This window comes from Osmia lignaria, chromosome 8, assembly GCF_051020975.1.
Source record: "Osmia lignaria lignaria isolate PbOS001 chromosome 8, iyOsmLign1, whole genome shotgun sequence".
NCBI lineage: Eukaryota > Metazoa > Arthropoda > Insecta > Hymenoptera > Megachilidae > Osmia > Osmia lignaria.
Window position 1 is genome coordinate 5,557,501 of NC_135039.1, and position 15,138 is coordinate 5,572,638.

A 15,138-nucleotide genomic window follows, 5' to 3' on the forward strand; every position below is an offset into this window, starting at 1 on the left:
AGGAGTTATCCCACCCTCCTTGAGTAGTACCCGTATCCCCTTCCGTGTCCCTGAGCCTCCAATTCCCCACTCGTCCCGATGGTCTAACCATATTCCAGCCCCGAGCCAAGACACTCGAAATTTCACCTATTCCCTGCCGAATCCATCAAACTACCCGTCTGGCCCACTCCCTCTCCCTTGCTCGTCATTGCCACCCCCACCGCGCGTCGAAACCTCCCAATCTCGCACGAACCCCTTCCACCCCTCAGCCAGCGAGCCCCGGGGTCCCCGGCGAGGGGCGGGAGATTGTCGCGCTTCCGAGCTTTTCCGGAAGTGGCGGATCTCCTTCGCGGGCGATCCCGGGGAGGATGGAGAGGGGTTCCTCGAAACCCTGGCGGAGTACGCAAGCGGGAACGGGATCACGGAGGGCGAGATGTTGAGGGTAATCCCTTTCGTCTTCACGGGTTCCGCGCGGGTTTGGGCGCGCGGGCAAGCCGGGTGTTGGACTACCTACGAGGAGTTCTTGGAAGATTTCCGCCTCCAATTCGTGCCGACAAACTATCAGGACCGGTTATGGTGGGACATAATCACGCGTACCCAGGGAGGGCAAGAAACCCTGGCGGAGTACTTACGAAAATTACAAATGATGTTTGCCCGCGCCGAACCTCCCATCCCCGAGTGCGAGCGACTGGCCATCGCGAAACGAAACCTTCACTCCCGATACAAATACGTCGTTGATTTTCACCCTCCCCAATCCTTCCGAGACCTCCTTAAACTAGGTGCATGGGTAGACGGGGCCCAGAGGCACACTCGCGACTATCGGGAACCACCACCAGCGGAAACGTCACTTATCCCTGAATGCGGGTACGTACCACCGAAAGGTAATAAATCCAAGCTGGCGGCGGCGGCTGAGACCGTCCCGCCATCCTCGAACCGTCCTAAACCTCGTAATCCTCCTCCTAGACCTACAACCCCTCCCAACACACCCCCAAGAACCCGACAGCCGCTCCCTGGGCCACGGGCCCCTCCTACCGCGCCACTGCCGTCCCGAGAAAATCCTTATATTTCTCAGGATTCCAATATACCCCGATCGTCCCCCCACACCTCCTCCTCCCCTTACGATTACAGAAATCTCCAGTTTAATGTCCCTTCCCACGGTCCCACCTCCGGCCGGATATCAAATCCCCACATCTACACATACACCGACCCCCAACCGCCCCACTTCCTATGCCCAAGCGACTTCCGGTCCCCGACAACCACCTCCTCGCAACGCAGCTCCACCCGACCAATCCTCTCCCCCCGGCCAATGTTGGAATTGTCGCCAAACGGGACACTGGTTTGGCTCTTGCCAGCGGCCGAGGAGGAAATTCTGTTTCCGGTGCGGAACGTTCGATGTAATCGCACCGGAGTGCCCGAATTGCTTGTCGGGAAACGCACGCGGAGGTCGGCGGTAAGGGTCGACGCAACCTCCCCGAAAGCACCGATCCAACATCCCGGATCCCGTGTGGGACATTTCCCAAAATTCCTTCCAACCGCCCCTATCCCTACCCCAACGAAACCCCTCTCGGCAGAGTCCCGTACAGAACCCTACCCAGGCGATAATCGTATTTTCCTCCCCTTGCAACACGGTAAATACCTCTTCCAAGCCCTCCTAGATACAGGCGCAACCCATTCTTATGCAGGTCCCAGAATTGCTCAACTATTTGAATCCCACCTGACCCCTTCCCAAGCCTGTATGATCCTAGCCAACAATGTGACAGAGAGAATCCTCGGAGAAATCACCGTCGCGATCCAAATCGATGACGAAACCCATAACCTCCCCCTCCGCGCAAGCGAGTCATTGGGGTATGAGGTCGTCCTGGGAATGGACTTTATCGCTCGATTTGGAGTAACCATAGACGGAGATCTAAGGTCGTGGCGGACTCCGAATGGACCTTGTCACCCCTTTTTCCCCGAATCCGTAACCCACCCCTTTCCCATGAAACCCGCCTGCGCAGGGCTCTCCGAGGCAGGTCCCGAGGAAGTCTCGGGAGTTCGAACCCTGCTTGACCACCTCATTCCACCCCCATCCACCACCTTAGGAACCACCCCTCTCGTCACCCATTCCATCGACGTTCAAGGTCACCCTCCTATAAAACAACGCCCTCGCCGTATGGCTCCCCGCGTTTTAGAGGCTGCACAAAAAGAAGTCGATTCCATGCTCCAAGCAGGCATAATTGAACCCTCCTCTAGTGCTTGGTGCAGCCGCCCTGTCCTAATCCCCAAACCCAACGGCTCCTATAGATTCTGCATAGATTACCGTGACGTTAACAAAGTCACCAAAAAAGACACCTATCCCCTCCCTAGTATGGACCGTATCCTTGACAGCCTCCGAACCGCCCGTTATATCTCCAAATTAGATCTGAGCCAAGCCTATTTCCAAGTTCCCCTTGACCCCTCCAGTAAAGAAATCACCGCTTTCGCAGTCCCCGGTAGAGGCCTTTTCCAATTTACCCGCATGCCCTACGGCCTCACCAACGCCCCCGCAACCTTCCAACGTATTATGGATAAGTTAATCACCCCCGATTGGGAGCCGCATATTTTCGCGTACTTAGACGACGTGGTAATCGCGACCGAAACGTATGAGGAACACTTGGAATGGCTCGCGAAAGTTTTAACCCGTTTGAGGGAAGCAAATTTAGAGATTAATCGCGAAAAGAACGAATTTTGTTGCTCCGAGGTCCGATACCTCGGCTTTTTAATAAATAAGGACGGCATGATAGCCGACCCTGAAAAAATTGAACCCATCCTTTCCTACCCCCCTCCCACAACCCTCAAACAACTCCGACGTTTCCTGGGAATGGTTGAATGGTACTCCCGATTTTTAAAAGATGTCTCCAAAGACCAAACCCCCTTACCCGCCTCCTACAAAAGGATGTTGCTTGGGAATGGGGTCCCGAGCAACAATCCGCGTTTGAAACCCTGAAAAATGCCCTCTCCAAAACTCCCGTCCTAGCTCGTCCCGACTTTACCCTTCCCTTTTCCCTCCAAACCGACGCGAGCGATACGGCTATCGGGGCAGTTCTCGTACAAACCGTAGACGGTGAAGAGCACCCGATAGCCTACGCAAGCCGTTCCCTCACCCGCGCGGAGAGAAACTACTCCGTAACGGAAAGGGAGTGTCTGGCCGTCGGGTGGGCAACCCAAAAGTTCCGTCCGTACATTGAAGGGTCCGAAATCACCGTGGTGACGGACCATAACAGTCTCCGGTGGCTTCACCACCATAAGGACCCAACTGGACGATTAGCCCGGTGGGCACTGACGACCCTCCAAGGTCAACCGATGAAAATCGTCCACCGAAAGGGAACCCACAACGTCGTGCCAGACGCTCTCTCCCGAATGTACGGCGACCCCGTGGGCGGCATGGCTGCCGTTGGCAACGACCCCGATCCCTGGTACTCCAATAAACTTCGTGACGTTAGTGATTTCCCCTCCAAATATCCCGACTGGACAATTGTAGACAACCGACTTTACTACCACCGTCCCAATTCCCTCCTAGATCCCATAGTTCCCGACCTTGATGGTTGGAAATTAGTCCTCCCCCTCTCCTCCCGCCCAAGAGCCCTTTCCGACGCCCACGATCCTCCCCAATCCGGTCACCTTGGCATCGATAAAACGTATCACCGTCTGACGCAGGACTTCTATTGGCCTGGAATGTTCCAGGACGTGGTCCAATTCGTCAGACGGTGTCTCCAATGCCAGCAAAGTAAAGTCCTGCAGCGGCCACCGGCGGGGCTGATGAGGGAACGCCCGGTGGAAGCGCCCTGGGCCGTCGTGGCTGCTGATATCATGGGTCCCTTTCCCCCTAGCAAATCCCAAAATAAATATCTCCTCGTTTTCCAAGACCTCTTCACGAAATATATTGAAGTGAAACCCCTCCATAAAGCTTCTGCCAAACCAATCCTTTCCACTTTTGAATCCCTCGTCCTCTACCGATGGGGATGCCCCAAATTCCTTCTCACAGATAACGGTACCGAATTTTGTAACAGAGACGTGACGAACAGACTGACGACGTACGGGATCAAACAAACGACAATTCCCCCTTATCATGCCCAAGCTAATCCCGTCGAAAGAGTTAATCGAACTCTTAAAACCATGATAACAACGTTTATTGGAGAAGACCACCGAAACTGGGATAGACACCTTCCTGAATTTTGTTTTGCCTATAATACCGCCGTACATTCTTCTTCCCTCGTTTCTCCCGCATTCCTCAATTTTGGTCGAAACCCTCGTCCCATCCAAAACCTCCGCCACGAGATTAAATCGGATTCCTTAATAATTCCTCGAGATCCCCAAGAATGGTCCAACCGCATTTCCCGTTTAACCCTTTTATACGATATAGTTCACAGAAATCTAGAGAAGGCTTCCTACCGCCAAGCTTCCTATTATAACCAAGGGCGTCGGGACGACCGATATCAAATCGGTGACCTCGTCATGAGACGCCAACGAATTCTTTCCTCCGCCGCCCACAGTTTTGCATCCAAACTAGCCCCGAAATTTTCAGGTCCCTACACAATCTCCAAAATCCTTTCCCCCGTAGTTTATGAACTAAAAGGTTCCGACGGAAATACCATTCCAAAAGTGCACATAAAAGATCTTAAACCCTTCCGACCCCCTCCAAACTTTGACGATGCAATTTCCGAAAACCTTTCAGTAAGTCAAGATGTTAATGATATTTCACAACCAGGACCTTCCTCACAAACCCTCGACATTCCCACCCGACCAGTACCCCATCCAACACCCACACAAACTCCCCCTTCTACGCCTATCCCCACTCCGCCTCCTCGCCGAGGACGGGGAAGACCCCGAAACATCCCAGCACCCCAAAATGTTCCACAGATCATACACACACCACCCACTCCTGCTCCACTCCCCCGCCGAGGGCGAGGGAGACCCAGGAAAATCCCAATGCCTCCGGACAACCAACAAATTACAATTCCTGCACCCATCCCTACTCCACCCCCTCGTAGAGGACGAGGGAGGCCCCGGAAAACCGAAGTACTCCCAAATCCCACACAGACCATACCCTTCCAACCAGATCCCTCTCAACCACCTCGTCGAGGACGAGGACGATCCCGAGAATACCCCCTTAACCCCCTAATGAACGTAATCAGAACGGAACAACCCTCCATACCCTCCCTCATGTCCTTACATATTCCTCAGCCTAACAAATTCCCAACCACCAACAGATATCAAACCAAAATTTGGCGCGCAAACCTCGGAAAACCGGAAAACCAATAATAACAACTAAAATAAACACCTTTTCTCTCCATACGCGTGCGGTAAGTGACGATAGCCTAAAGACAATAATAGCCCACCCCCACTAGCGTCAACCCTAATAAGAGCCCACCGGAGAACCCCACTAACCTGTTTGAAACCCAACAAAGATGTTCGCGTCGAGGAGAGGCGGACGAGGCCGGGGTGGCAGGGCCCGGGCGAGGAGGCCGGCGCCGCGGAGGCCGCGGCTATGTCGGGGACGACCGCCGGTGCAGACGGCCGAGATGGCCGTCCAGACGGACTCCGAAGAGTCCAAGTACGTGACCCCACCCCTAACCCCCACTCCTCCCTCAACCCCATCCACCCCCGAACTACCCTCGTCCCTGCACCCTTCCCCAACCCGCACCCCCGCTATCCAAATAAACCTAATCCGGGAGGCCATCCGGAAATTAAAGCCACCGAAATCCCACGCCCCAACCCCCACACCCAGCACCCACCCAACAACTTCCCACCACCCAACCTCTCCCGTAGACCCTCACTTGGCCACACTGCAGGCGGCAGCAGGCCGCTTAAGGGCCCAAGAGGGCCGTGCCCACCCTCCAACTCCCGCCAAACCACCCCAGGTCCCTTCCCTAGCGTTCCTACGCCCCACCTTAGCCCGCTATCCCCCTCCTGAACCCCTATTCCCCGAATACCCCCCCACATCGCGTCCCCAAACCCCAGAAATCCCACCCCTAATGTCCTTAAAAATCCCTCCTCCCCCATTAATGTCCCTACGAATCCCCAAATCCCGCAACCTCCCCTAAATGTCCCTCCTCCTCCCACATTCCCGCCACCCCGTAGCCCAACCCTCCCCTAACAGACAGTGACCATTTTTTTTATTTTTATTTTGGACGACCGACCCGTACAGAGACAGACGGACGAACGTACGTGACAACGACTAACCTCCCCCTTCCAAGCAATCTAAGAGGATCCTCCTCATTCAACTCCTTTCCCCTTGATCCTCATAAAACAATACTCAGTATAACAATCAGGAACCAAATCAGGTAAACTCGTAAAACATTCCGCCCGACAAATAGCTTCTCCCTTTTCTTGTTTCGGCCAGATATTAACTCGTTTCCTTACAGGTCCAGCGATTAAAATCAAAATCATCACAATGAACGGCATCAGGAGGGTCGCTCGCGTCCGCGACCCCCCCTTGAATGAGAGCGCAGCATGGCAGAATGAGTGACCGCGACAACACCACGATCGTACGCCGGTCCTCGCAGTCGTTGTGCCCCTTTCCCTTTCCTTTCCCAGTGCATCCACCGTTTCCGGTCAAGGCGGGGGGGTGTTGTAACGTGGTGACACCCGTGCCCCCCCCCCGTTACAATCGCTGCGCTTTACCCCCCCACGTTACACTTCCACCTCAAAACCACCCGTAACCTTTCCCTCACCTAACCCTTTCCCCCTGTTCACCGGTGTCGGGCCGATGGAGGCAAAAGAAGACGGAAAAGGAACACCCGCAGCAGGAGCTACGAGGCCGGCGACAGACTCCTAACCGTCCTCCAAGGAAACGGAGCAAAGTGGGACTCCGAAGAAACAGAACAAGCTGCCCAGATCAGGCGAAACGTCCACCCGGAGCCATCTGTCGCCGAGCCCGAAGACCTCAACCCACCCGTCATCGCGGGATATCCGCCAGCCCCATCGACCCCGAGCACCGGTGTATCGAAGATCGATAATCGAACTATCCCGTTGCCGGAAGAGGCCCCACTTCCTAGCCCCATCCCCTCCCCAAACCATCCCGCGACGGTCTCGTCGTCGCAGCAGCGACGGCGAACCGGCATTGAGCCCGAGGCTAAGCGACAGAAAGTACATAAAGGATAGAGCGAGGATTGTGAGCGATAGAGAGAGTAAGGAAATTCGGGTGAGTCCCTTGACGTATTAATATTGTAAAAGCGAGATTGAGGCAACGGCTATTTTCTCCGCCCGCCCATTGTTCGAAGTGCAGGCGACTCCCCCTTTTCGCTCTTCCCCCCTTTGATTTCCTCATTCGCGTAACGTAGGCGAACTTTTCCGCGAACCCCTCTTCCGACCCTAGAGATTTCCCTTCCCACAATAATCCTCCTTGCGTACTCCCCCGCGAAGTATTGTACGGACGTAAGTGCCCCGAGACCCATCCCCTGTAAACCACCCACGAACCCCTTTTCCCTTTCGATTTTGATCGCCACAGCGAGTGGCTGGCGTCCAACGGTTGTGATAGAGCGTTGTGAGAGAAAGTCTCGTAAGTAAAGTTTATTGTATAGAGTGAACCCCCGAAAAGGGTCACAATGTATAAAATATACATGTAAAGTGCATATGTATATATGTATAAAAGACATAGGATCATAAGTTTAGAACATATTTACATAAGAAAAAGACATTTAAAAAATAAACGTAGTAATAGGTACTAACAACGAGATACGGATACGAATGGAACGGGCGTATAGTGATATAGAAGTATATTTAGCTTATTTCAGAAAAATTTGTTTTTGGAATACAACTCTATCATATATGTTTGAATTTGTCATTAAATATACTATCCGCTTTGCTATAAGATAAATTAAAACAATTTTTTAAATTGAGGGAGGGGGTGAGAATTTTGAAAAAAAAATGATATTTGTAGAAAATCGGAGTACACTGTTATAAAGTACATTAAACATAATAAATCTTTTGTTTGAAACTTTTTTTAAAATTTTTTACCATTTCGGCGGTATTAGCTCAGAAATATAAAAACTGATTTTTTTCAAGAGGGTGTTTCACCCCTTAATGGCCAATTTTGCAAATTTGTCCGCCTCACGTTCCCTTATCAAGCCTTCGGGTTGTAGGAGTCTCCTGATGTAAGGGGCGTGGGGAGGGCAAATTACTACTGCACCTTTCTTTAATTTCTCCTTGACTCTGTGCTTTCCCATCAAGCCTTCGGGTTGTAAGAGACTTCTTCATGTGGGAAATGTGCAGGGAAAAGTTTGAGCTTATAATTATTCTACTTTTGTCTTTCCTATTCTTTCATTCTTCTCATACTTCTCAATTCTTTTCTTAATTGAAACCCCTCCTTGAAACTATCGTCGTGCTCAACTGCGTAGTAACAGAAACGTGTGATAGAAAAACTCGGCTTCGACCGAGGAGAGGTATCATAAACACCGTTCGCGGCGCGGTTAGCCAGTGCTTCGCATTGTAGGGGTCTCCTCGGGCTAACTGCGCAAAAACGCAAAGATTACGTTATTACCGAGATTAACGTCGATACTCCCCTCTTTTTCGCGCGTGGGCGCTAGTCGGTCCCTAACCCGATCGCGTGTATGAATTGATTGCTGGAATGAGAACGCAAAGCGATCTAGCTTGTTGAATATTTGTATGAATGCGAGAGCGAGGAATGAGAACCCTTGCAGGCAAACGTTAGCAAGCGTTCGAGGACTGTTTAACGGCAAAGGGTCGTACGGAGCAATAAAAGTCTTTGTATCGAATTCCGAGAATTTGCCTGAAACCGAAACCCTAACGGTAATTTTCGAATGGCGAGAACGTTCTCGAACCAACTACGTCGCAAATGTAATAACGAATATTCGATTAATAATGGAAAATTGTCGTTATTGAAAAATTGCAATCGAACACCGAATGCCTTATACCGAGCGTACCGACGTAATTCATATTGTTGATCAATTTTTTTGCGAACATAATAGCTATGGAAAGACGATTGTTAATTACGAAACCTCGTGATCACCGGTTTCATTATTCATACGCAATGGTAATACGAATGTTACAATTACTTGCAAGTTTATTGTTTAATAAGTTTGATTTAAATTATTAATTGATAATCGCATCATTTTCTGTCTAATATCGGAATTATCGAAAGCATGGAACAATCCAGAAATTCTACGGCGTAGAAACACCGAAAAGCCGTTAGACAAAGAGGGAACACCAAGAAAGAGAGAAAACATGATCTGGAGGAATTTAGCTGGCACGCGTGCTCGACCAATAGAAACGCACGCGACGTCGTCGTTACGCGCTGTGATTTGCCGAAATGTCCCCACGCAGGACATCGTCCTCGCGACGGGCCCTTCCGGCTAGGATCGCGATCGATTCTGATCACTCTTCGTCGAACAATCGAGTAAGTCGTGACGGGAACCCGTGCGTCTAGAGATAGAGTTGTCGTTGTACTTCGTTGTAATTTAGCTGCGCGGCAAGTCCTACGAATTAGGCAGAGTGTCGCAAGGGTGAAATTCCGGATACGCGGCAAAGACTCAGAGACGCGCACGTTAAATTATTTTCACACTATTAAACTTCTATCTTTCTCTTTCCTTTTAATCCGTTTGCTCGCGTAATTTTCGTATTAAATTCACTCGCGTTACTATTATATTATTTCGAAAAAGCGTAATCGTCTTGTGTTTCGTCTATTAAATTTTGCAATAAACGACAACCGGGCGCGCGACAAGTGTAGTGCGGCACAGATCTCTCAACCTTTCTTGGTGTTCCAGATTCTACATCGATTTTCAACGATCTTCCAGCGAATTTCAAAACGATTTTATTGTATATTATACTCTACATTCTCACGGTAAGCCTGTTCAGTACTAATTTGTCGAGCACGGCATTATAATTGATTTTCAACAAGGCAAAACGGGCGATCTATTAAGCCTACGGGTTATGAGAGTCTATTCATTTTAGATCGTCTTGTTTTCACGTTCAGGTACCGAATCATATAATATACATTTTCGATATATTTGCATTTTCAACTATCGCAACTTTTGTGAGACGATTGCTTCGATTTCAAAACTTTATCAGGGACGGCCCGTAAAGCCCTTTCGGGGGTTGTAAGAGTCCCTTCATTCAGGTCGTTTCCTTGCGGATAGATACCGCCAACTTTTCATTTTTCTATTTAGTCGAGTCAGTCGTCTAACATTAAAATTTCAACTACAATCCGTTTAAAATTATATTGGAAAGTCACATTACGAATCAAAGGAAAAGCGCCTTTCTGATCAAATCACGTTTATAAAATAGGTTAAGCATCTTTACCCTTGTTAACCAGTATTGTTCTAATTTGAATTCATTTAACGGTAATTATCAGTATTTAATAGAATCTATCAGTATTCATTCAATAGTCATTTCAAATTCAGTTTCTGTTAGCTTCACTATCCAATAGTCATTTTGAATTAAAATTACTTTTCTTTTTGCACGCTAAATTGCATTAACATTTCTTTCAAATTCCATCTGTATCATTTCCTTTATCATTTTACATTTTAAATCCACGCATACCAACACAAGGTTTCAAGGAGGGACCCGTATGGGACCCAGAGCACTGACGAACCCAACGGAAATTATCACTATCTAAATTTTCCGTCTTTTAATTTTTGTTCTGACCGTAGAGGACGTTACCGCGTCATATGCGGTCAGAACTGGTGGCAGCGATACCTTTCTCATCGCCCAAAAATAAGATAATATATATATATATTTTTTTAATATTTTTAATTTCTTTTACGTTGCGCGTTCACGCAACGCGCAACGTAACACTTCAATGCGGAATTCAGAAACTCGCAATGTTACACAGGCCATTGTTTTTTTATTTAAATTAAGTACTGGTAACTCAAATAGTCTGATAGCAGCAATTCTTGGTTTAGAGCATGAACAACAAGTATTTCAGAAAGATATTTTACCTACTCACTTCGAGTTAGTTTCTTTTTCTCGCGAATATTTAATAGATAATGAAACCTCCGATATTGCTAAATAGCTGTATAATATTTCCAGTCAATTAGCACTGGTTTTCGATAGTACATATATCAGGCATCAAAAAAGTACTAATAACGAGTATCAGCGGAAATCATATTCTGGAGAGAAAAAAGTTCTGCTGTGTAAGCCGTTTACTGTCTGCACAACAAATGGATACGTCGTTGATATGCTTGGACCTTTTTATGCGAATCAAAATGACGCTCAGATCATGAAAATTGTTTTGCAAGATCCAAATGGCCTAATAAGTATTATGAAACGCGGAGACATCTGCATAATTGATAGGGGATTTCGTGATGTCCAAGTATATTTGAAAAAATTCGGTTTTCAAGTACTGATGCCTGCTTTGAAAGGAAAACGTAGTCAGCTTACAACAATAGAATCAAATGCCTCTAGACATGTCACAAAAATTCGTTGGGTCGTTGAAGCAATTTACGGCATCATAGCTCAAAAATATAAACTTCTGCACCATCGAATGGATAACAAATTATTACCTCAGGTTCAATTATTCTGTAAAATCGCTTGTTTGTTAAATAATAGATTTGGTAAACGCTTAAATTCTGACATAGGACTTTCACAAGAAATAATACAAAGAATGCATAATCAACCGGATGAAAATTCATTAGCTATAGAAGTTGAGAAACATCATTGGAATAGACGAAAAGTTCCATTCAAGCAGGTGTCAGCAACTGAATTGTTAGATTTTCCGCAACTGACAGAAAACGAGCTAAAAATCTTATTTACCGGGTCATATCAATTATCTCAGGCAATCTCATATTTAGCTGAAGTCATAGACGCGAACGATAGAATTAATATACTTTGTTTAAAAGAAAAAAATCATATCGTCAAATTCCAAGTACAATCGCGTCATATAAACAGTAAAACTTATCGCTGCTATTTAGATTATACCCCAGATTCAATCGGCATTTCGGGAATTAAACGCTATTGCTGCGAATGGCAATCGTACCGTCGCGCGTCGGGTGCTGCTCACACGTAGCATCAATTATTTATTACCTGTCGCACGCACGGTATCTGTCGGAAATTGTTAGACCTGCCGAACATTTAAGTGCCATATTCCGGCAAGACGAAATAGTACCTACTATTAATAAAGACAATGACGAAGACTAAAACTATAAGTCACATCAAACAGATATGGTGATAAATCATCTAAAAATAAAGCACATCATATGAGCAAAAAGACTTATATCATTATATATCTAACAGGATACATTCATGCAAAAAAGAGAAAACCAAACAATGGATTCAGGAAGTCATAACGCATCATCACATCCAAAATTATATTCAATTAAGGTAAAATATATATCACTTTCCATATCTATTATAAGTCGATATCACGTGACTTTTCAACTATTGGAAGCTATACGTAATTAGAACTACACATATCCAGAGAACCAGTAGTGCTCCAAGATTATTTTTATGTATACTGTAACGTGGTATCACGCGTGTCACCCCGTTACAATCGCTGCGCGTCTTTTACCTCCCGTTCCCAAAATCGTCATGACCCATATCCCTTCCCTTACCTAACCCCTTTTCCCACCCTCCAGTAACGGGCCGATGGAGGCGACGGAGAGGACCCCAGCAGGCAGCCCAAGAAGCTTCGAGGCCGGCGACAGCACCACCACCCCTCCCCAGAAAGGGAGCAACCTGCAGGCCCTCCAAGCTCCACTCTTGTGAAGTTGATGCAAATTATAACTCGGCGCAGAAAATCCAGGCAGCGCTGATGTCGCTTCTCTACATGCATACCTTGTATCACTGATTTTAACATACACAACTAAAGATATCGTGACGTCATGTTCCCGCGAAATTTAACGCCGCGCTTTTCAATTGTTTCAAAATTTAAGGAGACTTAAAAAATATGGCGCCAATTAACCACGATAACGGTCACTAAAGCGACAGCGTGAGCAATACAAAGAGATACTAATACAATTTATTACTGTTATTGATACTATTATTATTGTTATTATGATTGTTACTTTCATTGTTATTATTATTGTTATTATTATTACTATTATTATTAATTGAGAAGAGATTTTGAGGTATTTTTTCAGGTTTCTTCTAGTTTATTTCAGATTTTTTCAATATTTTTGCTGATAATGAGATGCAGCAACAGCACAAGAAGATCGAAATTAAGTAAGTACAAAATTTTTTAAAATTGTTATTGAAAACAATAACTGTTTACATTGGTGTTATAATAATGGATTGTTTGCTTTAATTTAAGCAGTTTCTAAGATAAGATTGTAATTATTAAAATGTATCTTTAAAGAAGGAAGAAGAAAAAATGCAGTGTCCGAGGATGCAGAAGTGAAGTTCTGAAGACATTCAACTTTCCCTCTGCAGCAGCCACTTCGAACAAAAATATATCATGATGAAGAAGCTGACAACGTCAGCAGTTCCAACAATGAACTTACCAGGTAATACTCTTACATAATTTGTGTTGCGTTTGCAGATAATTGGTAATGAAAATATTTATTACACAGTGTCAGAGGCTGCCTCTATTAAAATAGAGCAGCAAGACACCCGGATGGAAATACCAGAAGAAGAAGAAGAATGTAAGTTTTCTGTTATAACTGTATACTGAAAATACATAATAATACTTCTAGCATGAAATGTATCTATAATGTTATTTAATTTTGTTCTTGCAGGCAAACCTGACTGCACTGGGGAATAGACAGTAAGAGTGGCTTCGTGGGACACGAGGACTTCACAGCACTTCCTGGACCATCCGGAGGTTAGTCTGTTACCATAAAAAAATATTACTTTTGATTTTACTATCTTTCTTAGTTATAGACTGGTATGTTTAACAAATATTGTTTGGTTGTTTGTAGAGATGGCATGGAACGACTTGCACAGACTAAGTATAGAAGAAGACAAGCCATTGCATAATGCAGGTATGAGTTTATACATTACTGGATATTAGTATGAAATATGCATGAGTCATTGAAAGGGAACTTCTATTAAGTCTTTACAATTACAGATTATGCTGTCCCTGGAAGAGAGCATCAGCGATCACAAGTCCAGAAAGGACAAAAAGGTACGAAATAAGTATTAATATATTAGGTTAAGTAATGATAAGTGCAGGATAACATTGCAAAAAATATTGAATAAATAAAAAAAAAGTTGGTTATTAATTAAAACCGGTGCAATTCAATTAATTCCGTTAAACATTCCTTGTCGAATCCATATCATAAAATGAGAGAAATGTATACAATTTTTTTTCTTACTGAAAGGAAATTGTTGACATTCTACTCATTTCTTTTTTATCATTTGTACATGTTACTGGCCATGCATAAAAAGCAAATACTGTACAGAATGCCTAGGCAATATCAATCCAAAGTTGATATAATATTACAATAATTGGGATATTTTATACTTTGCTCAAAAACGCCAGGCACACTATACAATGCTTGACTTTCATACAATGGTGCTAACATATACAACTGAAATTTTTACTTTATGTATTTCTTATCTACATTATTTAACGTATTTTTTCCTTGCAAGTACAAGGAAATAATATACGCTAGATTGATGTATTCCAAATCGGATACACTTCCTCGTAACTGGAGGTACTCTCAGAGTTATACATCCTCCATTTCAGGTCGAGCTCAGTGCGCCACCAATTTGCACATACCTTCAGTCGATATTATGCGTTTGCATGTGTAAATTACACTGTGTGTACGGTATACATGGCAGTAATAGACATGTAAACTATATACTACTTTATATGACTTTATATATCCTTTACAGAGTAATTATATTGTATGTTTCCTTCTGCAGGTAATATACTGAAGATGCTCAGGGACAACATCGTGGAGAAGCCCCTGCAGCAACGAGTCTACAGCGCCGTGGCAGCGATACTGAAGGCAGCGCGGCAATGCAAGCGGCGGCAGATGGCAACGAAGGACCGCATCAAGAAGATAGAGCGTCTCGTGCAGGTAGGTGTATGCCAACTTTTGGAAAACTTGTCTACACCCCTGCACGCGATGATTTCCGCCCAGATGCGCAACGAGGGAAAACCCATCTACGGACGACGCTTCACGGAAGAGGAAAAGGTACTAGTTCTAAGTATTTATAAGCAACGTCCAAAAGCGTTTCGATATTTGTCAAAATTATTTCATTTGCCAAGTATCGAAACGCTTCGGAAATTATTGTCGC

General features: G+C 45.9%; 1 protein-coding gene and 1 long non-coding RNA gene across 2 annotated transcripts in view; one reads left to right on the top strand and one right to left on the bottom strand.

The window, feature by feature from the left end:
- Positions 1-15,138, bottom strand: part of LOC143305580 (uncharacterized) — a 369,432-nt gene that overhangs the window by 281,252 nt on the left and 73,042 nt on the right. The gene's annotated exons all lie outside the window — the stretch shown is intronic.
- On the top strand, positions 13,406-14,020 carry LOC117611235 (uncharacterized). Its single transcript, XR_004583100.2, has 4 exons — positions 13,406-13,535; positions 13,629-13,714; positions 13,812-13,874; positions 13,961-14,020. It is a non-coding gene; the product is annotated as an uncharacterized LOC117611235 (long non-coding RNA).